This window comes from Diceros bicornis, chromosome 8 (genome assembly GCF_020826845.1).
Source record: "Diceros bicornis minor isolate mBicDic1 chromosome 8, mDicBic1.mat.cur, whole genome shotgun sequence".
Taxonomy (NCBI): Eukaryota; Metazoa; Chordata; class Mammalia; order Perissodactyla; family Rhinocerotidae; genus Diceros; species Diceros bicornis.
In genome coordinates, this window is record NC_080747.1 from 70,780,836 (window position 1) to 70,798,397 (window position 17,562).

At 40.5% G+C, this 17,562-nt stretch overlaps 1 protein-coding gene and 1 long non-coding RNA gene across 12 annotated transcripts in view; one reads left to right on the forward strand and one right to left on the reverse strand.

The window, feature by feature from the left end:
- Positions 1 to 4,692: 4,692 nt before the first annotated feature.
- On the reverse strand, positions 4,693 to 12,649 carry LOC131409764 (uncharacterized). The gene is made up of 3 exons (XR_009221002.1): positions 12,243 to 12,649; positions 7,052 to 7,126; positions 4,693 to 4,784 (listed from the first exon to the last, which is right to left on the reverse strand). It is a non-coding gene; the product is annotated as an uncharacterized LOC131409764 (long non-coding RNA).
- A 216-nt stretch (positions 12,650 to 12,865) lies between these two features.
- The window catches only part of PTPN13 (protein tyrosine phosphatase non-receptor type 13), a 206,755-nt gene continuing 202,058 nt past the window's right edge, over positions 12,866 to 17,562 (forward strand). For 8 of the 11 annotated variants that reach the window (XM_058547446.1, XM_058547449.1, XM_058547451.1 and 5 more), the window contains exon 1: positions 12,866 to 13,344. The gene's annotated coding sequence lies outside the window, so the exon portion shown is untranslated. The remainder of the gene's footprint in view (positions 13,345 to 17,562) is intronic. The other 3 variants (XM_058547447.1, XM_058547458.1, XM_058547455.1) reach the window with 3 other exon arrangements.

A 17,562-nucleotide genomic window follows, 5' to 3' on the forward strand; every position in this document is an offset into this window, starting at 1 on the left:
ATTAATTTCCCATCCCCCAAACTCCATGCAACTTGGACTGCTCAACTGGAAACATATTTGAGTGGACCTCAGAATGGGGACTTGGTAGAGAAGAGAAAGAAAAATGCAGCACATAACAACCACCCACTAAGCTAACCCAGGAGTACTCCTCTTCACAGGCCTTCACAGTCAGGCTGATCTGGCCCGGACCTGTGAAATCAAAGGAGAGTGTGAGTTTCTCTGCGGCCCCTCCAAGATTCTTCCCAAGAGCAAAGCCTCTTCTACACTCACAGGAAAATCACTATTCTACAGCCAATGGTATTTGAATGAATGGTCTTGTATTCCAATTCAAATTAATATTATCTTTGGAGTATATATTAAATTCACTGGCCCTCTTTTATTTCAACTGAGAAAAGAAATTACTGTGAACATAGGGAGATGACCTAGCAGACAATCAGAAGTCATTGCCCCATGTCTGTTTGAATTTCTTAAGGCATATGGACATATCCTTGTCTTAAATAAAAGACTACAGAAAGAAATGGAAAGATCAGCTCTATGCCTCCAAACAGGGAGAGAAAAAATTTCAACATATCTAAAATAATTAGAAGAAATTAAATATATATTGAATAACTACCATAAGCAAGGAAGGCATATGCCCCTTCCAACTTTCCAGAAGTTAAAAAATAATAATGTGCTATCAAAAATATAATAAAAACCGTCAGACATAGATTATATCAGATCTCTAATTAAGAAAATTAAATCAAGATTCTTCCATGAAAATTATGTATGTTCACAAGCAGGAAAAGGAAAACAAAGAAAACCGGTAAGCACTTCATTAAAATTCCACCAATTATATTTCAGTCACATCAAATCCTCCTGGTGGGTCTTCTATCTGAACAAATTTGTATGTTCACTCTTGTTCAGTTCTGCATACTCATGTTATCTTTCTTTCAATTGTTTGTCATTGTGTGTATGTGTGCTTTTTGGTGATGACGAGATGTAAGAACTTTAAATTCTTTACACAATCCATACCCATGCATCTTCGAACAGACTATCAATTTTTTAAAACATTATTAATAGGAATAAAAGCACAACATAACAGTTAAACTGCACGTTCCTGTGTGTTATTAGCTAGCATTGATAAATTTTTAGAAATTATTAAAACATGGTAAGACACACATACATATCTTCAAACACCGAGGTGGCATGTGAACTTAGCGATTTGCAGAATTGATACCCAAATAGAAATTTATTTTCTGTTAAAATATTATTAATAGGGTGCCAAGTGTAATAGAAATTCTCAAGAGCTTCATAGCAAATCTACAGGCTTTTTCCTTTGTCTTCGAAAGTATAAGAAATATATGTTTGTGGCCTGTAAAAATGAAAGTAATAACAAACATCAAATCTATTTATGAAAGAATGGAAAAGGTAAGCCAAAAGTAATCTCTAGCTCTTTCAAAGTCAAAAACAATCCCTTTTGGAAGAAGAAATTTTAAAAGTTCAAGGCAAAATAGCTAATACATTTTTCTTTACACTGTTATAACTACACTATAAAATTATATTATTTTCAAGGGCTAGATGCCAAATTACTAATATAAATACATGCTTTTCAGAGAAAGATTACAATAGTAGAATGAAACAGACAAAATTACGAGTTTTTGCACATATCATGCAAATATAAATTTAGGACTTTGGTTTTACCAAAACTACGCAAACCTTAACTTCATTCATGATCATACCAAATTAACTACCTTGGCTCCTCTTTGTTGTCCCCTCCAAAACAGGCCTTTTGTGCCTTAGAGCTATTAAATTTTACTTTGCTTAATCTATAACTAGAGCAAGACTGAAATAATCATCTGTGTCATCTAAAAAAAACACACTTATACAGCACTGTGGGGGAAGAGAGAGGCAGTGGCCCGGCACTGATGACCATCAAACAGAAATTGAGAACTAAACCAATGGACCCCGAAAGACTTGTAATTTGATAGGAAATTTTCAACAGTAACTGAGAAACCAATGATACTTTACATAAAATTTAATCTTTCATAAGATTTTTGCATTTTAGTTGATAACTTACATTTATATTTTGATCTTACTACTGTGGGTATAGTCAAACATGTTATCAATCCAATTGTTGAGGTGATATAAAGAAAATTAATATATTATTCTATAAAAATATTATTGTATTATTAAGAAAAATAATTCATTTAAAATGTGTTTTAAATTGAAATAGCTCATGAAGTTCTTGCTTGTTTACTTAAAGATTCATGGAAAAACTTGTTGTTACTACATCCATATAACCTGTTCACCCTACTCTTACCACCCACTGAACCTTAACTCTGCCTGCAGTACCCCCATACTGGGGAGACTAAAGTAGCAGACACTGATGATTGCCTAAATAAACCAATATCCATTTCTAAACCCTGTTTCCTGTGTCTGCCTTCACTAGAGGATAGGAAAGCTAAGTACCTGCCTCCCTGCTTTTCTTGTAGTTAGGAGGACACAATTCTGGCCGATAGCATGAAGGTGAAAGGGTACTGGAGCAAAGTCTTTTGGGAAAAGCTTTTAATTTTCTATATATATATAAAAAAGGAACAGCCAAGACTGGCCCCAAACTTTTCCATCCTTCTTTCGGTCTTGAAAGAGGACTGGATGTCTGGAGTTACTGCAGTCATCTTATGATTGCAAGAGGACGGCAAAGAGAATTGCAGCAACCCCGGCTTGGACATCAGAAGCAGTTGCCTACCACCTGGTTTCTTATGTGAGAAAAATAATCCTTCCTATTTCAGCCACTGCTTATCAGATATTCTATTACATGGAGCCAACAGCCTTTCTGATGCACTGCCCTCAAAGAGTTCATATTCTACCGAGAAAAACATGGTCAGGTGCCCAAAGTAAATGACTATGCTTTAACTAGAAGATCTCTCCATTATCTTAATTAAAGAGAAGGGGGCTGATCCCTCACTGCATCTTCCTGCAATATTCTGATTAGCAGAGTCTGGCTGTTAGCTGAAAGAGGGGGCTGGTGATCTCTCAAAGCATGTATTTGAAGGGTTTTTTGCATAGAAGTGCTTTTATTTTTGGCTGAAGATCAGGGAAAGAGTATGTGTGTGTCTGAGTGTGTGTGTAGGGTGACGAGAGTAAAGGGATAGGCCTGGCATAGTGACTCTTCTCTTCACTTCTATCCACTTAAAATCGTTAAGTTCATCAGAGACATTACAATATAATGATCACAAGCACCACTGCTTTAAGAACCAGGTGACAAAGTGTGGCACAGCGGTGGCCTTGCTTCTGCAGCTGAGCCCAGCCCAGCTCTGGCTCATTGGTGGGCAGCTTTGGAGCACTGAGAGACAATCCCCTTGACACCAACACTGATTCTCTCACGAAGGGCATCAGCAGCAGCGGAAGTGGCAAGCTCCCTACTGCAAGTGATGTTCAGGCACTAGACTTTCAGGAGAAGGTTTGAGTACAGAACAAAGACAAACATTACAGAGCACATGTGAATCCTGGAAAGATGGGAAGTAGATGAGACATTTTAAGGAGTCTGCGGGTCTTATGGTATATAATTTAATGTAACTGGAATCCAATCCATAGCCCAAGCTGGTGATGGTGATTTTTGGCTAACAGGTTTTTGGCTAACAGATACTTGAACCTTTCATCTAATTCAAGCTGCCACTGGTAGTATTGAGAAGGCTTTCCCATTAAGAGAACTGGACAAAAGAAAGGAGGATCATTCAAACTGCAATGAAGGAAGAGAATGCTTATTGATAGCTGAGTAACTGGAGTATATTCTCTGATCAAAGGGAACAGAGTTCATATTAATGGCATAGTTTAGTAACTGTTGGGAGAGGATAGAAAAGTCTCTTTCCCTTCCACACTCCAAGATTATATATGCAATATTAATATCTCTTCTATTTGCCCTCTCCCCCTTTCTCTCTCTCCCTCCCTCAATAGAGTAAGAGGAATGAATAAAGAGATCAACCAACAATCAACAAAGATTAATATTTTCTGAACACTTATTGCATATAAGATATTATTCTAAGTATTATATGGGGATTTTTCAAAATAAAGTAGAAGTTCTATTAAATGACTTTCATTCAGTGAAACCACTAGATTAACTAATGTTCTCCATTCCCTCTATAAAACACACAGGCCCGTGGCCTCTGAATATTTACCAGTGGGCTATATCATAGTAATCTGCATATTTACGCTTCCTGCAGCTGAGTTATAACTACCAAGAGCCATTCATTCATTGCCCTAACAGTGTCTGAGTGCCTTCTAAGTGGCAGGCACTGTTCTGGGAGCTAAGGACACAGCAGTGAATAAGACAAAAACTCTGCCCCTATGAAGCTTATATAAAACTCAATTTTTAGTTTCCCAAACTCTTAATGTGAGTTATTCTTGCTAATGTAATTAGGTAATTGAATTTTTATATGCTTTATTAAGTATAAGTGCAAAAGATATTTCCTATTGAAAATGAAGTTAAAAATGGTTAAAGTGGTAAACTTCATGTTATGGATATTTTACCACAATTTTTAAAAATGAAGTTGCATGCTATGGAAAGACAAATTACTGCCACAAATTACCAGAGGCAAGAAAAAAAGAATATTTTACACAAATGTAGAAGTATTCTAAAATCATATTATTTCACACATGTCCTCAGGTTCTATGTTTCCTTTAACAAAAACCAAAACAGAAAATTGTAGATTTCGCATTCGCAAAGGGTTTATGTAAAAAAGGCAACGTGGAATTCTCAGCAGCAGATTCACAGTCAGAAAGGCCTTGGCCCAGCATCAGAAAATTGCCTAATAAATGTATAATGATAGGTTTTTAGTAAAAATAAAATTCCTCAGTTACATATGTATCATTTTTTTATAGTTCTCTAAGTTTTTAGATGAACTAAAGAACTACTCATCCTAACAGCTTCAACTCTCTAAAACGAATTTCTTTTCTTCATGCGGTTGTAAAATGGGGCAGGTTCAGCATTTCTGCCATTTATATAGATATCATAAGTCTGCATTTGGCCCTCAACTGATAACTAGTTTCTGTAGATAAGACCATGTTCCTCCTAAGTTTTTCTATTAGACATTATAGGGGAAAAGGTAAAAATCAAGGCAATTAACTGTTAAGAAATTTTTTACGAAGTGATGCTTTGTTTTATTAAACACTCCAACTCCACCTAACAGAGCCTTTAATGATGAACTTTCCTGCACAGCAGCTCACTCCCATCAGGTCGTGTGAAATCGTCCTCTTTAAAAGAGAACATAAACTAGAAAGCTTAACTTCTGATTTGGTTTCCATTTCTGGGAACACTTAAAAAAATCAAAGTTAGCAGTCATGAGTCCTAAGGCAAGTCCCAATAGGTCAGATTTAGAGACAGCATATTCCTATTAAATGACTTTGTGTATGTTCAAACAGGGATACGTTTCAAAAAAACAGAAGGGTTATGCTTATTTGCCACACTCCCTTTGACCAGATTGAATAGGCGGTTAAGTAACTTGTCAGGACAAGTAGTAGAAATGAGTCAGAGACAGGACCAGCCCTAGTAAAAATTGTGAATTAGGCAGTTTGACTTCAGTGCCACACCCCTTTAGCACTACATATACTTCCCTGATCCCCTCCCTCGGTATCATCAGCCCTGAGGGTCACCCTCATACCACATACCTCTCCTCACCAAACTCCTCTCTCTCCCTCTCTCTCTTTCCACTCACACGGAAACTAGCTTCCCCTCTTTCCTCCTCCCCTTTCATTAATTAAAATTTACCTCTCCAGTATCTCTCACCCTCAGGGTTTAAAGTGACAACTACCTAATCTGATAAACCAATCCACACTAATGTGCAAAGAAAGCAAGCTGGAAGGTAAAGTGAATTTTAAGTTTGACCTTCTAAAGTTAACACCTTTGCAGTTTAACTCATTAGGGACTAGAAGTAAGAATTTCCTGCCAAGGCATTCTGGTGAGGGAAATATTTTGGGCACCTGGCAAATCAAGTAGGAGCAGGTACACGCTTTTAGCCCCACATGCTGCCAGCCCTGATTAGGGAACTAACAAGCCCTGGTAAGTTTGGGGCCAGAAGGGATAAATGGGAAAACAGCTAAGAATCTGGTAGGCAAAGAAGAGTGAAAGTTATAGGTGCAACACAATTAAATGTTTCTGACTTAACCTTTCATAGGATTAACTAGCCCTGGTACCTAATAAATATTTTCTAAAGTTTCTCTTCAGAATGAAAAAGATTATTTAAAATTTTTTTCTCAATAAGTCTAAAAAACACCAACTCCAAATATCTGTACAGCTTTTGTTGTTGCTATTTTGATTTTTTGTGTGTGTGAGGAAGATCAGCCCTGTGCTAACATCTGCCAATTCTCCTCTCTCTTTTTTTTTTTTGCTGAGGAAGACTGGCCCTGAGCTAACATCCGTGCCCATCTTGCTCCACTTTATATGGGACGCCGCCATGGCACGGCTTAGCCAAGCGGTGCATCAGTGCACGCCCAGGATCCAAACCGGCGAACCCCGGGCCGCCACAGCAGAGCGTGCACACATAACCTCTTGTGTCACCGGGCCAGCCCCTGTTGTTTGATTTTTAAAAGCAGTGCTTTAAAGTTTACAAATCGTTTTCATACACATATTTCATTTACTCCTGCTGAATACTGAAAGAACATTACAGGCTATTATGTGTGGAACATGTCACCTGTTTTTATTTCCACACTTCATAAATGAGGAAAACGATGGTCTGAGAAGTTAAGTGGCTTGCCAAGATTTGTACTTAGATCTTCTGAGTGCAAATGCTGTGCTTTCATTGTACTGAGCTCCTAGGCTGCCTCCCAACATTCCGTTATTTGTGCCATTGCTGTCATGTAACTCCACATCCTAGGGGAATTCTCACATTTTACAGTGAGTTCAGCTACTACCAAAAGAAAATACCCTGTTCATTCAATGGACCTGAGAGTAACTGTAGTCCTATCTGGTTTCCATCACTGCATTTTTTCCCTGGCTAATTCTTGGTTCACTTGGAAGTGTTAGTACTGCCTCACAAAGTCTTCCTTAAGCACTGTTCAGAGTTTGTGCTCCAATTACCTGCTCACATTTTGCTGGATAACTTATCTTGCTTCTGCCTCTCGCTTGGGCAAAGTTCCCATCACAGTCTTTACTCTGTAAGCAAGAAAGGATAATATGTTTCTGGGCTTCAAGGGGGAAAACACTAACATAGTTGGTACAAGCCAGAATACAAATATTTCACATCGAGATGAACACAAAAAGCCAGCTGGGTAAATACTGCTATTTACAGATTTAGATTAGCCCAGAATTCATTTCAACCTTTGAGGTAAAAGGTGGCATGTTTAAAATCATTGGCATTTAAAGCACACAATCTTAAGATTTTGGAGAGATCTGAATCCCTGTCTGAATTGTCAAAATGTATAGATGCTTTCCCTAGAAACATGCACAAACACACATTCTTGGAATACAGTTTCCAGGGGCCCATTATGGGGTGATCCACGGGTCCCACATAAAATATTCCTGACTTAAAGTGTGTCACAAAGATGGTCCCTAAGTGATGAATATTCTGAGGCCCATGGGCCACTTGGGAGCTCAATTAAATTCATGTTATGCCTAGCTATCTAATTTCTTTATCATTAGTAATGATAATCTATGTTGACCTTTTGTAACAAAAGTAACACACGCTTGTCATAAAGATTCTAAATAAAAACATTTCAGAAATGCAAGGTTTTTTGCAATTCTAATCCTCAGAGAAACTATTGTTAACAGTATAAATATTGCCATATACATAGATACTTGTACTTTTGAACAGAAATCAGACCATACTGTACAACTTGATTTTGTCACTAGATAATATATATGACTGGACCATAGTTTATTTAATCATTTCACTATTATGGACATTTATTTTGATTTTAATTTTATGACTACCAACAACACTGCAATGAATATTCTTCTTTTTTTTTTTTTTGTGAGGAAGATAGGCCCTGAGCTAACATCTGCCAATCCTCCTCTGTTTGTTGAGGAAGACTGGCCCTGGGCTAACATCCATGCCCATATTCCTCCACTTTATAGGGGACGCCTGCCACAGCATGGCCTGACAAGCAGTCTGTCGGTGTGCGCCCGGGATCCGAACCGGCGAAGCCCAGGCCGCCGCAGCGGAGCGTGAGTACTTAACCGCTTGCGCCACCAGGCAGGCCCCTGCAATGAATATTCTTGATCGTGTCTCTGGTTATGTATGTAAATATTCTATAGGATAAATTTCCAAAATGGAATAAAGGGTTTAAACATTATAAATTACAAAAGACATTGCAATTCCACTCCCAAATGGAATAATCCTACCAACAATTATGTGTCGTTATCCATTTCACATATTTTCACCAATACCAGATACAGTCATGTGTCACATAATATTTGGTCAACGACAGACCACATATACAACAGCGGTCCCATAAGATTAGTACCATATAGTCTGGGTGTGTAGGAGGCTGTACCATCTAGGTGTGTGTAAGTACACTCTATGATGTTCGCACTATGACGACATCACCTAACAAGGCATTTCTTAAAAGTATCCCTGTCGTTAAGCAGTGCACGACTGTATTATGTCTTTAAAAATATTTTTCCGATTTGATAGTTATACATATCTTATTTTTGTTTTAATTTTTATTTCTTTACACAGTTGTTTTACTTTCAAATATTCATTGCTTTTCTGAATTGTTTTTTATTACTATATAGAAGATTTATATTTTATGTATGAAAATTTACAAGTTCTTTTAAGGTTTTGGGGGACAATTGGGTAACTGCTACTACCACCAAAATAAATTTCATATGAATCAAAGAATAAACTACGCAAAACAAAGCCACAAAAATTCTAGAAGAAAACATGGGAGAATATTTTTGGTAACAAAAAATAAAATGGCTTGTAAGCATACAAAAAGATGCTCATAATAGAAATGAAAATTATAGCTCTAATGAGACAGCATTTTGTACCTATTAGATTGGCAAAGGTCAAAAAAGTTTGATAAAACTGTGTTGGTGAGGGGTGGGGAAACACAATGTGCTATCAAACTTTCCAGCTGTTTTGGGATGACTGCAACATCACTGGAAGGCAGATTGGCAACAGATGTTAGATCAGGGCGAATCTTTCCCTACAAGAAACAAAACAAAACAAAACATAAAAACGCTAAAGAATTGTACTGGAGATAAGATGACTTTTAAAAGATATTATAGGGCTGGCCTCGTGGCTTAGCGGTTAAGTGTGAGCGCTCTGCTGCTGGCAGCCCGGGGTTCGGATCCCAGGCACGCACCGACGCACCCCTTCTCCGGCCATGCTGAGGCCGCATCCCACATACAGCAACTAGAAGGATGTGCAGCTATGACATACAACAACCTGCTGGGGCTTTGGGGGGAAAAATAAATAAATAAAATCTTTAAAAAAATATATAATTATACAATGTTTGAATCTTGGTATTTAATCTAAAACTATAGCTCTTTAGTCAAATATTTTTGTCTCATAAGTTTATCATTTTTAAGTAAGTTTTATTAATTTCTTTCAGTATTTATTTTTAGCTATTTAATTTTTTGTGGTTATTGTGAATAGGATTCTTTTTATATTGTATTTTCTAACTGGTTATGATTTACACATAGGAAAGCTTTTGATTTTTGTATTTAGTTTTTATAACTGCTTACCTTAACTCATCTTTTATTACTTCTAAAAGTTTTTCAATTAATCCTTGGGGTTTTCATATCATCTGCAAACAAAAGACAATCTTGACTTATTTTCAGTATTTACTTTCTTATTTTTATTCCATATCTAAATGCATTGGCTATCATTTTCTTACATGGTATGATGATGGGCATTCTTGCCTTGTTCCTGACTTCAATGGGAATAATTGTAGTATTTCATTATAAAGCAAGTTTCTACCTTTGGTATAAAATACACATTTTAAAATTATCTATTCTAAATTCTTTAAAAGTTTTTATTAAGAATGATGCTGGAGGGGCCGGCCCGGTGGCACTAGCGGTTAAGTGCCTGCGCTCCGCTGCCGCCGCGGCCCGGGTTCAGCGGGTCGGATCCCGGCGTACACCGGTGCACCACTTGTTAAGCCATGCTGTGGCGGCATCCCATATAAAGTAGAGAAAGATGGGCACGGATGTTCGCCCAGGGCCAGTCTTCCTCAGCAAAAAAGAGGAGGATTGGCATTGGATGTTAGCTCAGGGCTGGTCCTCCTCACCGAAAAAATAAAAAATAAAAAAAGAATGATGCTGGATTTTACAAAATCCTTTTTGACATCAGTTGATGTCATACAGTTTTTTGCCTTTGACTTACTTATTAATATAGTCAACTATATGAATAAATTTTCTATTATTGAATCATTCTTTACACCTGGCATAATTCCTTTTAAATTGGGCATATCATCTGTAATTCAGTTCTGGGTTCTATTTGTTAATATTGTATTTTAATTTTACATTATATCCAAAAGGAGATTAACCTGTAGATTTCTCTGTTGTGTACTCTTTATCAAGTTTTGGTATCATAGCTATTTGTTTTAAAATCAGCCTTTCAGCTCCTACAAAACAGAAGGATTACTGGTGAAAATGCCTTGAGGCCAACCACCTGAAATGGCCTTAACGCAAAAAAAAAAAAGCTCACAACACTGTGGTTTGTCTACATTTGTGAAAATTTCCAAGACTTTACTCTTTATACCTTCTTTCTGACATGAACTCATAAGCTATTCCAAGTCTTAAGGACATTGCTTTTCTTTCCAAGAAACATATGAATTTTTTTCAGTGGCAAACAGGCAGATGTTCCATGAAGGTTTTTCTTCTTACAAACCTACCTCTTTCTCTCTCTCACTTACCCTGAAACATGAACCGGAACACTTAAAAACTTCTATTTCTGAAAATAGGGGAAGGGCTGGAGAAAGGGCTCCCATCGCCCACTTCTGTCTCCAGTTCAACCAGGCTGATCCTTTCCCTGTTGTTTACCTTCCCCACTCTATTCCTGCTCTGCTCTTCAGTTTTCTGCTGTCTTTCAACAGTCATTCCTCATCTTTGTTTCATTCATCTCATGACCTACCTTCAAAACCCAGTTTAAATTCCCCTCCTCCATAATCTGACTAACCCAGCCCATTCCACCTACCACAGGCTTTCTCTCATTTGCTACAATTGTTCTGAAATTGTTTCAAGAGTCCTGGTTTTCTTTCCTAGGCTCTGTGGTTAGCTACTGGAGGGCAGGGACCTTATCTTAAAATTCTGCTGTGCATTTTCCTTTTTTTTTTTCCTTTTTTTTTCCCCGCTGAGGAAGACCGGCTCTGAGCTAACATCTATTGCCAAGCCTCCTCCTTTTTTTTCCCCCCAAAGCCCCAGTAGATAGTTGTATGTCATAGTTGCACATCCTTCTAGTTGCTGTATGTGGGACGCGGCCTCAGCATGGCGGGAGAAGCGGTGCGTGGGGTGCACGCCCAGTCCGAACCCCGGCGGCCAGTAGCAGAGCGCCAGCACTTAACCGCTAAGCCACGGGTTGGCCCTCTGCTGTGCATTTTCCATTGTGTTTAGCACTGTGAGTAATTTCATTCAATGCACACTTGCGAGGCATATTTGACTGAAGACAGCCATCACAGTTATTCATTTAGTAAATGAGATAATAAAAACTCAGAGCTCGCCAAAGGTAAATCATTACTATTAATTCCCTCATTCATCACACATGTACAGCAGCCTCAGGGGCTAGGGAACTTAGGTGTGCAGCTTTAACTTTGCCTCAGAGCTCTCCATTTTGGAGACAGCCATGAAGTTTAGATTTACCCTGGGCTCAACACTAGGTGTTCAAGACTAAATCTGCCCCCAGGTCCCCTTCCTAGAGTGGACTAGGTTATCTTGTACCTCTGAGCATAAACCCAATCTTTTGAAACATAAATGACAAGATACCATTTGCTCATGAATTCAGCAATACTTCCTTGAAAATTGCTGAAACCCAAATCTTTTAGCTTGCAGGATGGGAATACCTGCTAGGGCATACCTTTGCCACGTTGTAATGTGTAGTCCTATATAGAACAATGGATGTTCTTTATTTGATTTGATTATGTTAAACCTTTTACTTAAATTTTTTAACTTTAGGATTAGCTTAGTTTCAGAGGGAAAATAACAGGACAAGAATTTGCATACTTTTTTCAAAAATATGAGAAACTGACTTTTCCCGAGGGCATTTGGGGTTGATGAAGTGCAGCCACCACACCTCTGAAGATCACTTTACAGCTGTGGGAACACTCACCGAGCTGTTTTCGTTGACCCCGCCATTTCCAAGTTGCTCTTTGCTGCAGGGGGCTGGCACAGCCCTGCTCCCTCTTTCTCTCTCTCACTCTCCTCTTCTCTTCACCCTTTCAAAGCTCAAATCGGCCAGGTGAGGATATGGAAAGAAGGCTGGAGGCAGGGGAGGGACAGGGGAGGAGGGGTTATTTAGATTGAGAGGGGAAGAGCAAGCAGTAGGCATTCTTCACTCTCCCTCGCACTCCTCAGAGCCGTAAAGTTCTGTTTCTGAAATTGGAAGTGTGGGGGCGGTCGGCCGCATTTTCGACTTGGCCTGAAATGACGAGTCCACACTACAGGGGCTAAGAATTTTGCTGCCGGGCCATCAACCAGAAAGTCTGGCTGGCCAGAAGAACGCAAAAGCCAGGCCCGAGGCACCGGTTGTCATAGGAACCGGGGCGCTAGTCTCCCCGGCGACCTCGTCCCTAGGGAGGGGGCGGGGCTGGAGGCCCGGCGGACCAATGAGGCCGAAAGGAGCGCAGGGTCGGAGCTCCGCGAACCTCCCGGAGCCCGGGAAGGGTTGAGTGACAGGAACGGGGGCGGGGCCGGCGCGGCCGCCCGAGGTGGAGGCGGGGTTGTGCGAGGAGCTCCGGCAGTCGCTGCGCGGCGAGGGTGACACACGATGGTCACGGTCCCTGGAGACCGTCGTGTTGGCGAGCAGCACTCCCTGGCTCCCCGGCCCGCCTCAGCCTCCAGGGCAGCGCTCGGAGCGGGCTGCAGGAGCTGAGCCGCCCCGCGCCAGAGGGTCTTGGCGAAGCTCTTGGAGGCGCGCAGAGCACAGGAGGGCGGAGAAGGTGCGCGAGCGCTCGGGGGTCAGGCGGTCGGCTGGCCGGGGTCGCCGCTGGAGGGGCGTTTCCGAGGCGTGGAGGAGGAGGAGGAGATGCTGCTCCTCTTCTCCCCCTCCCCAGGCTCCTTCTCCAGCTCCTTCGGCCCACGCCCGCAGCCGCTTGGGGGAGAAGTGGTGGCTCTCGGCGCCCGCGGCGGCTGCCGGCGGCCCGCCCCGACGCCGCGTCCCCGCAGCCCTCGCCCGGCGCTCCTGTAGCAGGACCGCGTCTTCGGACGAGCCGGTAAGGACGAGCGCGGCCCCGGGCTCTGCACTGCATGTGCAGAAGTGCAAAGCAAAGTACACCGCCCTCGCTCTCTTCCTCTTCGCTCTTGCTCCAGCCCCTAAAACCAACTCTTCTGTTGTCCTGGCGGAAGGAACTTTTCTTTGGTTTTCGTGGTGGGGTGTTTTTGTATGTTGGAGGGGGGTTGGGGTGACTGGGGTGGAGAAGGATGAGATGAAGTTTAATTGGGAATTAGGTGGATCCACCTTCCCCACGGGGGAAAGCCGGATTCTTGGGAATGAAACCCCAGAGGGGAAGTAAGAGATTGTGGGAGAGATGAAGTGACATTGCCCCATCATGCTAGTACAGCTCTGCTCTGTGTGTGCTAAGGGAAGGGCTCCCGGAGTCTGTTTCTAATTTCTGTAAATGATTGTGGACATGGTGTGGTTAGAGGCCGCCCAGAAGAATGTGTATATGTAAGGGCTCGGAGGAGAGCGGGTGGGGTGGTGGGGAAGGGAGGCAGAGGGAGAGACACTGCCTGATGCGAGCTCTTTATTGCTTTTCTTCTCCATGCTCTAGTTCACCGCTCCCCCTCCCTTTGCTCATTACATGGTACTGTAGTACAGAAAGCTGGAAAGCTAAAGTTGGGTAAAGTGGAGAAAATTCTTACGAAGTTTAATTTCGCTCTGTCGTGAATATATTGGAAAAGGGGGAATGGGGAGAAATATTACCACTAAAATAGATTTACAGCAGTGCAGTTTCATTGGCCTTACGCGTATGTGATCGACACCTCCATACCCTTCCAACTAGTCTCTTCTACCAGCCTTGTGTCATTTTCGTTTAATTGCATCTTTGAAACAACAAACGCGGTGACTTCATAGGGAGCTGCCTGGAGCTGAGTTTACTTCTCAGAAAATGGGGCAATCGGGTTTGTTTTCAAGGCGGAGATCTAAACAAAATCTAGGACACCTGATCTGTGGGTTGAAGGGCACTGGTAACTAATTAGCAAGATTTAAAATTTTTTATCTACAGAGTTTACTAAAGGATGAGGAAAAAAAAAAGTCGCTGTATTATGAAACAAGCCTTGGTATTTTCCCAAATTCTTGATAACTGGGTTGGCAGGGTCAAAGTGAAAACTTGCTTGGTGCTCATTGGTTGCTTCTGTTGGTGCTATGATATGAATAATTTCTCGTTTTAATATCATTAGCATTTTTTATTAAGTTCATGCATATATTCAGTAAATTCATACAGAGGCAAATTGACTGCTTTATCATCCAATTCTAAATTTATTATACTTTTTTCATAACATTGTGTTCTAACGTTGTTCTAGGGGCTTTGTGGGAGTATGTGTCCGGGAGAGGGTAGGATGGTAGCGGGAATTAAAAATAGAAAAATATCTAGTGTTACTGAGAAAAGGGACTAATTTGTAGCGTCTTTCACTTTTAGAATTAAAGAATTATGGCTTAACCATTATGTAGGTTTGTCTTTTGGATTTACATTCGTCCCACCAAAATTTTTATTTGCTTGTAAAGCCTACTTATTTTTTGGAGGGTGATTACCAGCAGTCAAAAATATTTATAAATAGCTTTTCATGTCACAAGTAACACACACATACACAAACCATTAAAACCAGTATCAATTTAAAGGATAGATTTTGATACTATGACAGGAGTCAAAAGTTATAAAACTTACGTTGTCTTGGCTGGAGGCATGCCTCTTAAATGCAGGAAGTGAATGTGAGAATTGGCTAATCAGTTGGTTTTCGTTAGATGACAGGTGTCAATCTTCAAATGAATGGAAATTATGTATTTTTTATTATTAAGAAAAAGAGGTCAAATCTTTGCTTTATTCCGCTTTTAATAGGTTAAAGATTGGATAGGGGAGCATTTCACTCAATTGAGTAGTATATGTTTTTTCAAGTCACCTTATTGCCCAGCCTCAAACAGGCTGGAGAGAAGACCACTGGGGATAAGCTCCTGCTGCTTCCTCTTTTTTTTTTTTTTTTTTGTGAGGAAGATCAGCACTGAGTTAGTATCTGATGCCAATCCTCCTCTTTTTGCTGAGGAAGATTGGCCCTGGGCTAACATCTGTGCCCGTCTTCCTCTACTTTATATGGGATGCCGCCATAGCATGGCTCTACAAGCGGTGCGTAGGTGCGCGCCCAGATCCAAACCGGTGAACCCTGGGCCACCGCAGCCGAGCGCATGCACTTAACTGCTTGCACCACTGGGCGGCCCCAATGCTGCTTCCTCTTTTTGACAGAGTTTGTAATTTTTAAATAAACTACAAAACATGTTTTGTGGTATAATTTAACTGTAATTAATACCATTTGAAATTGAAAAGAAACACTACTATACTCCAAGCCAGTGCATTTAGGAGTTACCTCTGTCAACATATTCTTTATTTTTTATTTTATTTTTTTTTTGTGAGGAAGATCAGCCCTGAGCTAACATCCATGCTAATCCTCCTCTTTTTGCTGAGGAAGACCGGCTCTGAGCTAACATCTATTGCCAGTCCTCCTCCTTTTTTTTTCCCCCAAAGCACCAGTAGATAGTTGTATGTCATAGTTGCACATCCTTCTAGTTGCTGTATGTGGGGCGTGGCCTCAGCATGGCCGGAGAAGTGGTGCGTCGTGCGCCCGGAATCCGAACCTGGGCCGCCAATAGCAGAGCATGCGGCTAAGCCACGTGGGCCGGCCCTGTCAACATATTATATTGGAATATGCTTTGGGAGAAGTCTGCCATCAATTAGAAGACTGAGTTGAAGGTATTCTCCTAGCCTGCGTCTGATGTAACCAAGTGTGACTCATTTAAGTTAATGTCACTTGACAAGGTAGGGGCCTAGAAAAGGAGAAAAACACATTGGGTCTCAGGATACAGGGGTTAGTGCTGATGGGAAGGCTGAGGATCTGTTGCTCTAGATTTCTCATTTTTTCTCTGAGAACCTGTCTCTCTTAATTTGAAAATTAAGATGAGTTGAACAACTCAGGAACTGGATTTAAAAAAGATAGCTTTTAATGAGAAAATTAATATAGGACTTTCAGTGACCTAAATTAAAGTAAAAGTTCCATACTCACTGTAAATATGTCACATCAAAACTGTTGTCTGTAAACCGCTCTGGGAGGAAGGAGTTCCAGTAGTCCTTTGAGTCTAGGGGTCAAAATGAAAACATCTTTAAGACCCCTATCTTATTCCTGTTTAGTGTCAGGCACCGTGAATGAGCATCGTGTTCTGTCCTGTCCAAAGAATGTGTGACTATAGCTAATAACTTGGGAGGCAGTAGGAGACCAATTGTTTAACTTCTTAGGATTAAAAGGCAGCAACTCCTAAATGGTCTGATATAGAGGCTGGTATAGATTTGAACCATAGATGAACATGCTTTTCCTAGGGGTTGCTGTCAGGTGCTTAGGAAATACAGGAACAGGGATGGGTTTAGTCACCTCTTTAAGTGTGTTTGCCTTATCCTGTGCTCCACCACTGAATCCTGCTTTTTCTTTTTTGTTGGATTTCATTGTGAAAGTTTACTGAAACAAACTCCCTCAGAGAGAATCCTGCTGTAGTATAGAGAGTGTGGACTTTATTTTCTGGCAAACATGTGTCCAAATCCTAGAGAGCATTTTTAAATTTACTTTCCACATCTGTAAATAATTTAGTAATATCTACCTGCCAAGGTATTTTGAGGATAAATATGCAGAAGTGGCAAGTGCAAGTTGACACTCAATATTTGGTTTATTTCCTTCCTTTCTAATCTCTTTTACATAAGTGAATAACATTCAATAATAATGAAAACTGCTGATTGTCTACTCATTCCTGAATGTTTAGAGCGTGTAACTCATATTTAGCCCTCAGGGGTTTTGATTTGAATCTGTGTTGTCGAAAGGCCCTCTTTGCCTACCAGCAAAGAAATGTCTTTGGTTGCATACTGCAGCAACGTTTAATAAAGAGTTTCTTATTGTCTTTCTAGTTTAGTGGTATTCAACTCTGGCTGCATGTTAGAATCACCTGGGTAGCTTTTAAAAATCTTTATGCCCAGACTCAGCCCAGACCAATTAAACCAGAATCTTTGCGGGGTGAGACCCAGGCATCCATATTTTTGGAAGGTCCCTAAGAAATTACAACATGGAGCCAACTTATGAACCAGTATTCTAGTCCTCTCTATAAGGTGAGTATAGTAAATTTGATTCCCACAAATGCAGCAACATTTTATGTATTATGGTCCGTTCTTAGATATAAATCACAA